Raw genomic sequence first — 12,462 nt, 5'->3', positions numbered from 1 at the left:
CAGGTGAAGAGGACAATGGGGGATATTCAGCGTAGAAAGTAAAAAGGAATGCTTGTGGGAATAATAGCCTGTCTGTCTTAGATTAAATTCCTGTAACAGTCTGGAAAGGGATACAGATGGAATGGTGGATTAGGGTGGAGGTTGAGGAACATAACTACCAACCTAAACTGTTTGTTCTATATTTCAGAACTTCACTGAATTTTTTTTTTTTAAATCCTCACTGAAGGATATGTTTTTCATTTATTATAGAGCGAGGAAGAGAGAGAGAGAAACATCAACGTGAGAGAGAAATATTGATCAGTTACCTCCTGTAAGTGCGTCCCAACCAGGGATTGAAACTGCAAACTGGGAATCCAACCCACCATCTTTTGGTATATGGGACAACACTCTAACCAACTGAACCACACTGGCCAGGGATCCACTTAATATTTTTGAGCAGAGTACTACTGAAAGTTCTAGGACAGTGGCACCAGCAAATATGTTTTTCTTATGTAATTTGGAGTACAGAAAGCCAATATTTAATATTAGCATACCAATGGGAATTCATCTTGTGCCCCATTGTTAGCTCCAGAGTTGAGCCTAGTAACATTCTACGTGGTGTGTGTGCACAGGCACATGAATGCACTTAGGTCAAGCTGGATCTTGGAACAACATATGGAGATGGAGAAAAGGATATTTAAAGCCTTCTTATCCACCATAATTGCATTTTAGCCCCCCATTCTTTTATTTCTTTCCTCTTTTTCACATTTATTAAGCTCCTATTATGTGCCAAGTATTGAGGTTGAAGAGATAAGACAAAAATCCTTGTGCAAGGAGCTCACAATCTTGTACCTAAAACAAGCCAAGGCCATTACAGAGTGACCATGGCCACGGGAGGGCTGTGCACAGGGCTAGGGAGCATGGAGGAGGTGCACAGTGTACTGCGGTGCAGGCTGGCTATAGATGTGTCTTTTCAGAGGACACCTGATCTGAATTTCGAAGGAGGGGCACAAATTAATTCAGTGATTAAGAAGGGGAATACTACATGCAGAGAGAGAAGGTCAAATACAAAAGCAAAAATGTTTAGCAGAATGTGACTAAATGGAAAGTGCTTGTTTCCTCTTTTGTCTTCGGTATAGTAAGAAGGAAGGGCTTGAGATATACTTATTGCTGTGAATACCCTCACGGCAGGTTAAGCAATAGGTGTAGACAACATAGACATTTGTCTAGGTGACTCACATGGCCTGGAGGAATTGTTTAAGTTGTCTTGACTCTCACCATCTGGTTGTGGATTGTAATAAATATAACACCAAAAAAAAAAAAAAGTTCTAATGAGCTATATTCAGGTATCCTCAACATGCCTAGTACCTTGTTCTACTCTGTAGAAATCATGGGGATTTCTACTGCCTTAGGAGTGACAGGCTAGGTTGTCATTCTCTTGACCAGATCAATGCCAAGCAACTTGGGGAGAATTTATGGAGAAACCTTAGCCCTTACAAATTACCCTAGGGAGAAATGATAGTTGTTGTGTGTGTTTTCTAGTTACACAGTCCTTACTTTTTTGGCTCTAAAATGACAGCATGCTTTTAGGAAAAAAATACAAGAAAGAAAAAGAAATTAAAAACAGTATTAAACAAGAAACAGAGCAAGTCGGCAGTGTCTAGGAACAGAGCCACTGGAATTCTCTCACTTTATGAGTCAGAGGTATTGTCATAGGGAGTTAATGTTGGTTTTTTTTTCTCCCCATTTATGAAGACTAGAGGCCTGGTGCACAAAATTCATGCACAGGGGAAGGGTGGAAGGATGTCCCTCAGCCCAGCTTGCACCCTCTCCAATTTGGAACATCCCTCTCACAATCCAGGATTGCTGGCTCCCAACTGCTACCCTGTCTGCCTGCCTGATTGCCCCTAACCTCTTCTGCCTGCCAGCCTGCTCACCCCCTAACCACTCCCCTCCAGCCTGATTGATACCTAACTGCTCTCCTACAGTCCCAATTGTCCTCAACTGCCCTCCCCTGCTGGACTGATGGCTCCTAACTGCCCTCCCCTGCTGACATGGTCACCCCTAACTTCCCTCCCCTGCTGGCCTAGTCCCTCCCAACTGCTCTCTCCTGCTGGCCTAATTGCCCACAACTGCCCTCACCTGCTGACCATCTGTTTCCATATGCAGTCAGCCATCTTTGACCACATGGGGGTGGCCATCTTGTGTGTTGGAGTGATGGTCAATTTGAATATTACCTCTTTATTATATTGGATGAGACATCATTAGAGGCAGCACGGAGGAGTTGGGAGACGATGGAGTTTGGAGTGTGACTTGGATTTGAATACTGTCTCTGACCCTTCTAGCTGTGTGATCCTGGCTAAGTAGATGCTCAATTTTTCTCTTCTTTAAATTGGGAACAATAATCCCACCCTTGTAGGGTTAGTATAAAAAAACAGAGATAGCCAAAACAGGTTTGGCTCAGTGGATAGACTGTCAGCCTATGGACTCAAGGGTCCCGAGTTTGATTCCAGTCAAGGGCATGTACCTTGGATGTGCAGGAGGCAGCTGATCGATGTTTCTCTCTCATCGATATTTCCGACTTTCTATCCCTCTCTCTTCCTCTCTGTAAAAAATCAATAAAATATATTTTAAAAACCCAAAAAACAAAACAAAACAACAACAACAAAACCCCAAAAAAACAGAGATAATGAGATCAGCACAGTGCCTGGTCCTACTGACACTTAATAAGCAGTATCTCTTATCTTCAATGTAGAAAAGATTCCTAAAATATCAGTAAGCATGTTCCTATTATAGGAAATAGCTGCCCATTGATGATGAGGAAATTAATGCTCAAGGAAGATGCTTGGCTAATGATCTCGATTAAGGGTGTTTAAGGTGAAACAGAATTATCAGCCCAGAGATAAATGAGCTAAGTCATAGAATTATCTAGGCTCCTTACTTATTGGATTTATTGCTCATTGTTGGCCTTTTCTCTATTTATAACACAATAGCCAGACAGTGGAAAAGGGAAGGAAGAAATCATTTCAATCTGTTCGACTTTGACCACCCTCCCTCTCTTCCTTCTAACCTTCTATCCGCCCATTCATCTATCAAGAACTTGTAAAATACTTAAAATTATTCTGGTATTTCTACTACTACTACGAAAAACAGAGTTGGGGGCCTAAGATGTTCATCTGCTTTTTTCTTTTTCATCTGGGTTTGGAAATCACACTGGGATTCTTTTGTATTTTATTGGTTGACATAACACATAATCTATACAGACAGCCAGTGTGTATTACATCATATTTAAAAACACTGAAAGTACCATGTCCCAGTAGATCTTGAAGTAATGAAGAAGGACAGTGACTCCTAAACTGTTCCAAAACTGATCTATAAAATACCAGTCCCAAGAGATGTTCTCAGGTTGGGAAGATTTGTCATTGATTAAGTTTAGGACACATTATTAACTAACTTTTTTAAAGAATGAAAATAGCCCTGACCAGTTTGGCTCAGTGAGTAGAGCATTGGCCTGCGGACTGAAAGGTCCCAGGTTTGATTCTGGTCAAGGGCATGTAGCTGGGTTGCGGGCACATCCCCATTAGAAGGTGTGCCGGAGGCAGCTGATTGATGTTTCTCTCTCATTGATATTTCTAACTCTCCCTCTCCCTGCCTCTCTGTAAAAATCAATAAAGTATATTTTAAAAAAGAAAATATATGTAGCATATTAAGGTATTTAAACATTTTTGCAGAGAATATAATTGATCATATTGCTTTACTATTTCTAAAATTTATTTGCCCGCACACCTTTTTTCTGTCCCAGATGTTACGGTTTTGAAAGACACTTTGAAAAATATTGAAAAGTACCACTCAGACATTTTACTCAAAATTTCATCTTTCTTCAGTTAAAATAAAAATTTTAAATCACAAAATCTTTTTGTGTGTATGAGAAATTATCTTTTGATTGGTGCAAAAATATGGACAGGTGAAAATATAGGTCTTTCTTAAGCCATAATTTTAATTCTTTTCCCTTTTCTGCTTATTCTTGACTTTATCTGACCCTTTGAGACATGAGGAATTTGTTCTGGATTCTAAAACACAAAAATGTTCTTGCTATATCTTGGAAGGTTATGTGCTTATTTGGAATTTTATTCCCTTTTGCCTTGGTTCTGTATAAAAACCATGAGCCATGGTACTATAACTATAATCCATTCACTATACTAAGTAACAGTAACAACATATGCATAAGTAGCAGCATTCTATAAAATACTTGGCATGACTTCCAGTGTCTCTAAATGGTAAAGAGAGTAGTTATTTGAGAACCATTCTTCTATGTAAGATAAATTAAGGCATAGAGATGATCAATGACTTGCCTGAAGCTCCAGAAAGAGTCAAGGTGTTTTTGAAATTAAAATACTGAAGATTTTCTGGAACAGAGATTTTCAGGCCACATGCATACCAACTTCCTGGCGTCATTTCTATTGACATCAGAAATAGCCTTAGAAAGAGGACTGTTCTGTTCTCTTGTGAATGGCATAATTTTTACAAAGCAAACAGTCCTTCTCTGATGTGCCAGGGATATTTTCCTTTACAGTCCTAATTGATCTCAATCCCCCAAAGGATTCTGAATTATGCAAATATCTCAGGTCTTAACAAGCCATCCCTACACAGTGGTGCAATGGAAATGTTCAACAGAAAAGTGTTCACTTTGGTCTAGGCAGGGCTCTGGCTATTCCCTGGAGAGACCCAGAACTAGGAGTGCAGGTTCTGGGCCATCTCGGTTGGAGATCCAAGCTCCCTAATAAGCTAGATCCTGCTTGGCCCGTTATGCCTCCTGCTTTCTTCCAGTTCCCTTCCCCCGCTTCTGTTGACAGGAGGGTCTAGTCCTGGCAGGGCCTCACGACTGACTTCCCTTTTAAACTCATGAGAGCCCTCTGTGCTTGTCTCTCGTTGACACCCAGCTGCCAGGGTGTATTTGTTACTGAACTGAACATTTAGTCTTGAGCATTTATTGTGGTCTGGTGGTGGCCTTGGAAATAACATTTTCTAAGATTGCTTTGGTTTTCTTTCTAATAAACTTCTAGAAGCCTGGACATTTCTGGCATTGCTGAAATGTAGGTGATTTATTCCTAGAGGCTTACCTTGTTTTTTATTTTTATTTTTTATTTTGTTTTTTTTATTAATGGAAACCAACAATGTGATATTTTAGCTACTGGTGGCAAAGGATACCTTACTCTGCTTCTTTTCAGAAAAATTCAAATCTAAAGGCCCCTCTGGGAATAAGTCAGTTTTTATCCCCAGGCCCCTGGTTCCCTCTACTGGTGAAGGACTCCCCTCCCCATTCATTTGAACAGCAGGGGTTTGGAATAATCTGGGAGCTGGAAGGGATCCTAGACATGTTGTTTAACTAGGAATTGTGAATCCAATAGCATACTTTTGCTGCAGATCCCTTTTCTCCCCTCATTCTTCCAACCTCAACAATCTTGGCCATCTTACCACAAAATTTTAGCTCCACCTAGTGTCTCCTTTCATGTAGTTCTTGGCCTTGTCTTGTGTCTACCTTTTAACAAGAGGCTTCTTGTTTGAATTTATAGTGTGATGAACACCATGAGACTTGGACTTTAAGAATGGACAGTTGCTAAAAAGTTCTGTATAGAACTCTAACAATATATAGTCATCACTCTGAGTTTATGAGCTAAGTTTAGGTTTAGAGTGTGCATGGCAATAGTTGGAACAACATAATACATGGGATGGATGAGAGCTGCCAAAATGCCTTCTAGCTGCCCCAGGACAATGCTCTTCAAATAGCTCTTATGATTCACTGTCCTCCTATTGAAATGAACTTTAGTAGGCTATGGCTCGTACCTTCTTCTGGGTAGCACAATTTATGTATAAACTAGCCATAGTTGCCCTAGTATATGAAGCCTTAATTATGGAGGCCATTAGCCCAGACTTTCAAAAAAACAGCTGTTTTATCTAGATAACAGAAGGGAATGGAGAAGCTCCCCAACAGGCTAGACCCATTTTTTCCCCCTGGAGAAGCCAACAGCTGACACCCACACCCACTATTCAGTTAGAGTTGGAAAAGTAGCACATGAAGTGATTAATTGTCTTTTATTTCAACACATCAAATGATGCCAATGCCTAAATATCTTGTGATGTAAACACATCAATAAAGAGCTTAAGAGAGGCAGTCTTCAAGAAAACGTTACTTAAAAGAATGTTTTCACAATGATGCTTAGTCATAGACTATGTAAGTTTTAACATACAATAAATCAATTTCAGAAACACAATTATTATTTCAAAGATATGCAAACAATTGTCAGGCATGCTTTAGAGGAAAGTGAAGACACATCTGGGGTAACATCTGTCCACTCACTTAGGGTAAATTGTTTCCAGAAATGCTACACGAATATTCTTTTCTACCTTCATCATTTTCTATATTGGAGTAACCTTATATTACTACCAAAAACTGTGTTATAATCTTAGCAGAGAACATATTTATGACATAGATTTAGTATTCTGGGAAAGATTCAAGTCTAAATGAGGTCAAAGGAGGCTCTTTCCCTAACTGAAGCACAGTCAAGGGTTAAGAAGAATTTTGATGATTGCTTACAAAGCTTTCATCCATGTGAGCCAGTCCTCAAATGGTGCTGTACCAACAGAAGCCTGACCCAAATAGGATCTCATCTCCAAAACATTTGAGAGGGTCTTGGTTCAGACAATCATATTAAAAATACATCCTCCAGGATCTCAAATCTCTTCTGTTTCAGAGAATAAACCCTTTCAGCTGCACCATCCTGTGTCTATATCTCAGACCCTTGATGGCCCCTCCTCTTTGTCACAGCAATTCTCATGCCTACATCCCTCAACCAGTATGTCCCTCAAAGTTTTCTCTGACTGTCCATTATATATTTTGCCCCCTTTTCATTAAAGACTTGGGAAGTTGCAAGTGTTTATTGGGTGGAAGAAGAAGGTTATGTTGTAAATTCATCACAAAATAATACATTTGTTCTGTCACATAAATATTGGAACTAGATATTTGGTTGTAAGCAATAGTATAACTTCTAGTATTCAGATAACTGTGGGAGGACTAGTGGAAGCACAGCAGGCAGGAAAATGGCTTGGCCATCAATAAGGCTAAAGAACTCTCCTACATTTCCTAAAGCAAGGGAGAATCTTAAAGTTGATATATTTGAGTACTGAGTATCTATGAGTCCCTATAGATTCTTTAAAAAGATCTTTATGGACTGAATTAAGAAAAATAAATATTTCATACTTAGCCTTTTCTTTTTCCTCATTCACTCACCCACTCACACATTTACCAAGGAAATACTACATACCAGGTCCTGGAATGGAGAAAATCTTGCAAGGTCCCTCTAATGATGATAAACAGTGATTTCACTCTTCACAAGGGTTTGGATCAATGTTTTTAGACAGTCTATAATAAAGGTACAGCTACAGCTCCCAAATCTCTACCAGGTTATAGTTTCTGAGAACCCTATATATTTAATTCCCACAGAATTCTCAGTATAGTCAGACATCTTAGATACACACTGTGGGGAACACACATTATAATTATTCAAGACAGATCAGTGGTTGGAGCGTTCAGCTATATGACCTCTAGCCCTGGTTCTGCTACGTCTGTCTAGGTGACCTGAGGCAAGACATTAACCTCTCTGACTTTTTCTCATGTGTAAAATTAACTTCAGTTAAAATTAGCTCCAAGGATCCTTCCAAAATTTATATTCTGTGATTTTTCTCAATAAGTTTTTAATCCCCAACAAGTTAGAATGGAGACTAGGTAAATGAAATTGCTTAGAAACTGTATTTCAGAGAATCTATTGGAGGCAAGTAGCAATTTTAAATTACATTTCTTCTGGGTATATGAGTTAAGATTTAGATAATGTAAAGCCTTTTTATTTGTTGGAGTAAAATTTTACATTCTGTTTAAGAAAAGTATGAGACTTTTGGTAATGAGGAAAGCCACAAGTATGAGTGGTACTCCAGAAATTTGATCTATAAGAACTGAGCAGAGATTTCTTCCAGTGAAAGAAAAAAAGGGATAGCACAGAAAGGCCATGACTGCATTTGCAAATCCTATGCTTGAGGGAAGAAGGGCAGCTTTTGTTTTCCAGGAGGGACAATGGAAGTGAGCCCAAAATTAATGGAGGAAATTGAAGGTGAACCGTCAGTTGTGTTGTAATATTTTATATTATACTACACTGGGAAGTTAGAATTCAGAATTACTTAACTGATTACTCTAGAATCAGTTTTTGGGAACATTTTTGTTTTAGTCACTTCAGTTAGAATGCCTTTGTGGATTTGCACTCACAGGGCGCCCAGTTTATAGACATTCTGACCTTGTTTGACTCTCTTAACCCCTTCCCTGCAAATCTGTTTGCTTGAGGAAAGACTAAAACCTCCACCCTCAAACAGCAAGCATAGTTACCAAAACTATGGTGGAATGCCAGATTAATGCCTTCTCTCTGTTGGTGCTGAAATGTGCTTAATTTCTCACTCTTTACTCCTCATCTCTCTAGAGAGGGGAAGTTTAGCAGAGCTATAATTTTATACTGTGGGGTATAAACTGCTATCAAGCATTGCAGGTCATTGGGAATTTTTTTCCTCTTATAGTCTCACCTTTTGGTAGTAATTTGTGAGCTGTTCCTTTTAAGAAAGCCTTCTGGATGCTTTGGGTTAGTAAGAAGTCCGTTTCACATAAAGCTGAAGAGAAAGAGTCTCTAAATTCCAAAGGGCATTTATTCTCCCCTTAATCCTCTCCTCTTCTCTTCTTTTGTTTATCTTTTCCCTCAATAGCTGGAACAGTGCACCTCTCCAAAGAGAAGATTGCACTCTAGTCTCAAGATCTGTACCATCTTTAAATTATGCAGATGAATGTTGATGGAAGAGAAAGCTTAGGCAAGAAGAAAGACCTTGTTCTCAGAGGGTTACCTGGAGAACTGAAGATTGAAAAATATGGCTGCATCTCAATTACTCAGCAAATTGTCATACCCAAGTGGATAACCAGGGACAAGAAGGAGTACATTCCTGCTTCTAACGTTCAAATAATTACCCAGCACTGGGGCCTTTGGGAGAGTTAGAGCTGGTTTTCTTGATGTAAATCACCCATCAGTTAAATATACATTCTGAGGATTTTTATGCCCATGATATAGCTTTAAAAATTGTAACTGGTAAAAAAATAATGTGGGTTTTAATGTGGGGAGGACCTGCAATCCTTTTGGTCTTTAGAACTTCTCTCCTGTTAGAGAAGGACACAACAGAGATAGATTTTAATTTATTAGAGAAAATACTCTTTTTGATTTAAGAAAGAAAAACAAGAGCTGGTATAGAGTTTTGATCTTCCTCACCTCCTCATCTCCACAAAAATAAGGGCAAAAGAAGTTGTGTTTGTAACAGAGATTCTGATCTTTCTATCCTCTTGGAGCACTTTTTAGGAGTGATTCCTCCCAGCTTGTCTCTCAGTGTGATAGGTATTCCCATTCTCCTTTACCTGATTTTGATTAACAAATGGAAATGCAATGGGGTAAAGTTCCTGATGATGAAAAGAATATTGTTTGTACCTGTGGGAATAGCGAAAATCTAAAACACGTGTTTCCCTAGTATAGCAGGTCCTTAAAATGACCAGATTACCCTCCTACTGCTCACTTTTTCTTTTTTGAGAAACTTATTAAAGGAGTCAGTCAGAACCTGCTGGAATAATGTTGCATAGTAATGGCAAAATGAACCCAATCTGGGGGCAGCCATAAAATGGCACCAAGAGGAGACTCATGTTGTGTCTCCACACCCTTTGCCAAGGGAGAGACAGTGGGGAACTACATGAAATCTCACCACTGATTTTTCTGAGCATCCTCTTGCCTGATGTGTACCCCATGAAGAAAGAATCATTTCAAGTGTCTTGTAAAGGCCCCTGTGGAAGTTAGATCATGAGCAATCTAGGATGATCTCACCCAGTTATTCAGGGTGTTGAACTTGATGGCACATGGGGGAGGCAGTTACTGTTAAATGGCTCAGAGCTGGTGGGGTGGGTCAACTGCCAGGAAAAGCAGAAGCAAACCCCTGGGAGAACACTTTACATCTCCAAATTTAGGAGCAACAGGGAGCTCTTTTACACTGGGAGCACTTTTGTTTTCTCCCAGAAAAGATAATTTCCCTCAGGGGGATCTGCTGAATGAAGCAGTGTATTTTCACCCTTGTGAGGATGGGTGGGCGTGAGTCCGGCACAACCATAAAAGAAGAATGAACTTGGACATACCACACACTTGGTTTGGCCTTGTCCCATACCTGTGCTCTTGTCATGCTTGATCACCCACTTACAGCAGATATGAAGCAAGCTGCCTGCACTGTGGCTTGAGATAAAAGCTATTTTAATATGCCCAGGTCACATAATATCTTGGCCAATAGTAATTTTATATCATTTTCTTAAAGGAAACCGCACTCCTTGCAATACTTTTTTTCCAATGAAACAAAATTTCACATGACAGAAAGCTTTACATATAACTCTTTCATTTGAATAATAGCATTGAATCTCCTCCATGCCAAACAGAATTTTAAAATATCTTTATTATTTCTTTTGATATGCAAACCATAAGGAGAACAAGTTTGGAAGACTCTCAGTTAAATTGCTAATGATTCCACTTTCCTTAATAGTGGAGCATTTTTTTTTTATGGCTCCTGTGCATTTTTCAAGTTAAAAAATATAAACAAACCAAAAAAAAAAAAAAGGTGAAACTTTTCTTCTTTTACTTTATGAACCTTAAGAACTGAAATAGCGTTTTGGTTTCCTGACTGCCAGCTTTGATTTGCATTTTTAAGCGGTCTTGAGCAATTCCCCAGAGGAAGCATTGGAAAAGGGCTTTTCTCCCACATGAGAGTGTTTCATCCCACACAGCCCACAGATTTTGATGGCAACCTTCAGGGACCAAGTGTCTGGTTTTACAGAAGCCGCTGCAGAGTATATTTTTCCTTCCACAGGTGCACACTGCTCATTTTCAGACCTCAGAAACAAGAAGGTAGCAGTCTTTTAAAATGTGGATAGCTTAACCACTGGATATCTCTGTGAGAATTGGGGGCCAACCAGGTTGATTTGAATGCACTAGAGGAGGGAAAAGAAGGTGGCAAGCAGGGTTCAAACCTCCAAAGCCTTCTAGCTGATCTTTCTTTATAAGCATCTGGTGTACACAGAAATACTGTATCATTTGGCCTGTGTTTTTCTCTACCGTAAAACACATTGAAATGCTTTATGTCTAGGTGTGTGGATAGAAATTCATGAAGTCCTTTTATACACTTTGTGACTTCCAATCCAATTCTCCTCTTAGGAAGGCTTAAAAAGGTAGCTTTGTGAGAGCACACTCTGCCATGGCTTGTAAACTTGGATTTGTTCTTTCCTATCTACCAGCCACCTGATTACCGACTCTGTGGAAAGGGCACCCGTTCACATCATCATTTTTTCCAAGGACTTCAACCTGGAAAGATATATATTTTTTTTAAAGGACTCATGGAAGCTGTATTGGGGGTTTGGAAAACACAGCAAAATTGTTAGCAGACCTTTTGACTGTGCTATTTTTAGAAAACTAATTGTGTTCTTTTAAAGTACAGTTTTGATAATGGGACCAAGTTTTCCCCCACGGATATGTGAGATATTTACAATGAAAAAACCCTCAGAAAAACACCCCACACAGATACATTTTAACCTCAGCAACACTCAGCACCAGAGAAAGTGATTTTAAAAGAGAAGAGGCTTTTGCAATACTTAGGCTTCTGTTTCTGCCCAGAATTAACTTTTTTTAAATTTTTTTATTTTACCGTTCAAACAGAAGTTTGTTTGCAAGCCGGTTGCTAGTTAAAGGAGCAGCTGATCTGGCATCCCTAAGAATCAGCTCTAGCCAAACAGCCCATGGACCAGAGGAGACATTCCCAGCAGCTACCCTTCAGTAGGTAAGGTCCTGCGGAGTGTTACCTTACCTTGAGCACGTCAGATCCAGGAGAGAGGCTGGGGGCTCCCACAGGAGAGGTCGGGAAGTGCTCTGAGCCGGTGGTGCTGGTAACATGCACTTGGCTTTTATGGGCAGGTGGGAGGAGTCGCTCCTCGCTCCTCGTGGTAGGTGGGCAGGGAAGGAGCGGCGGGCGGGCAGCCCCGGGAGGAGCTGGACACTCTTCTGTGGGGAGGGGCGGAGAGGGCAGAGCCCCAGCCCCTGGGAGGGAGGGGAGGTGGGGTGGGGGGGTAAAGGGGGATGGGGTGCAGGAGCTGAGGGAGGAGTGTAGACTGGGAAGGCAGGAAGGAGAAGGGGAAAAAAAAAGAGTGCAGAGAAATAGAGAAAGGGATGTAGATAGACCACATTGGGGGCCGGGGGGGGGGAAGTTGGGAAGAAAATGAATAGGAAATAGAGAGAGACACCCCAACACGCAAGATCCGGAAGGAAAAGAAGAATTGAATTATTTTTTCGGTTTTGTATGGCATTTTTGGTGGGACGACGGGGGTTA

At 40.2% G+C, this 12,462-nt stretch overlaps 1 protein-coding gene across 2 annotated transcripts in view; it reads right to left on the bottom strand.

Moving 5' to 3' along the window:
- COL8A1 (collagen type VIII alpha 1 chain) overlaps positions 1–12,115 on the bottom strand; it is a 170,942-nt gene extending 158,827 nt beyond the window's left edge. Inside the window, exon 1 of one of the 2 annotated variants that reach the window (XM_036447683.2) lies at positions 11,944–12,115. The gene's annotated coding sequence lies outside the window, so the exon portion shown is untranslated. The remainder of the gene's footprint in view (positions 1–11,943) is intronic. The other variant, XM_036447681.2, reaches the window with a different exon arrangement.
- Positions 12,116–12,462: the final 347 nt, after the last annotated feature.

Source organism: Pipistrellus kuhlii, unplaced genomic scaffold, assembly GCF_014108245.1.
Source record: "Pipistrellus kuhlii isolate mPipKuh1 unplaced genomic scaffold, mPipKuh1.p scaffold_m20_p_2, whole genome shotgun sequence".
Taxonomy (NCBI): domain Eukaryota; kingdom Metazoa; phylum Chordata; class Mammalia; order Chiroptera; family Vespertilionidae; genus Pipistrellus; species Pipistrellus kuhlii.
This window is presented reverse-complemented; position numbering and strand designations above follow the sequence as displayed.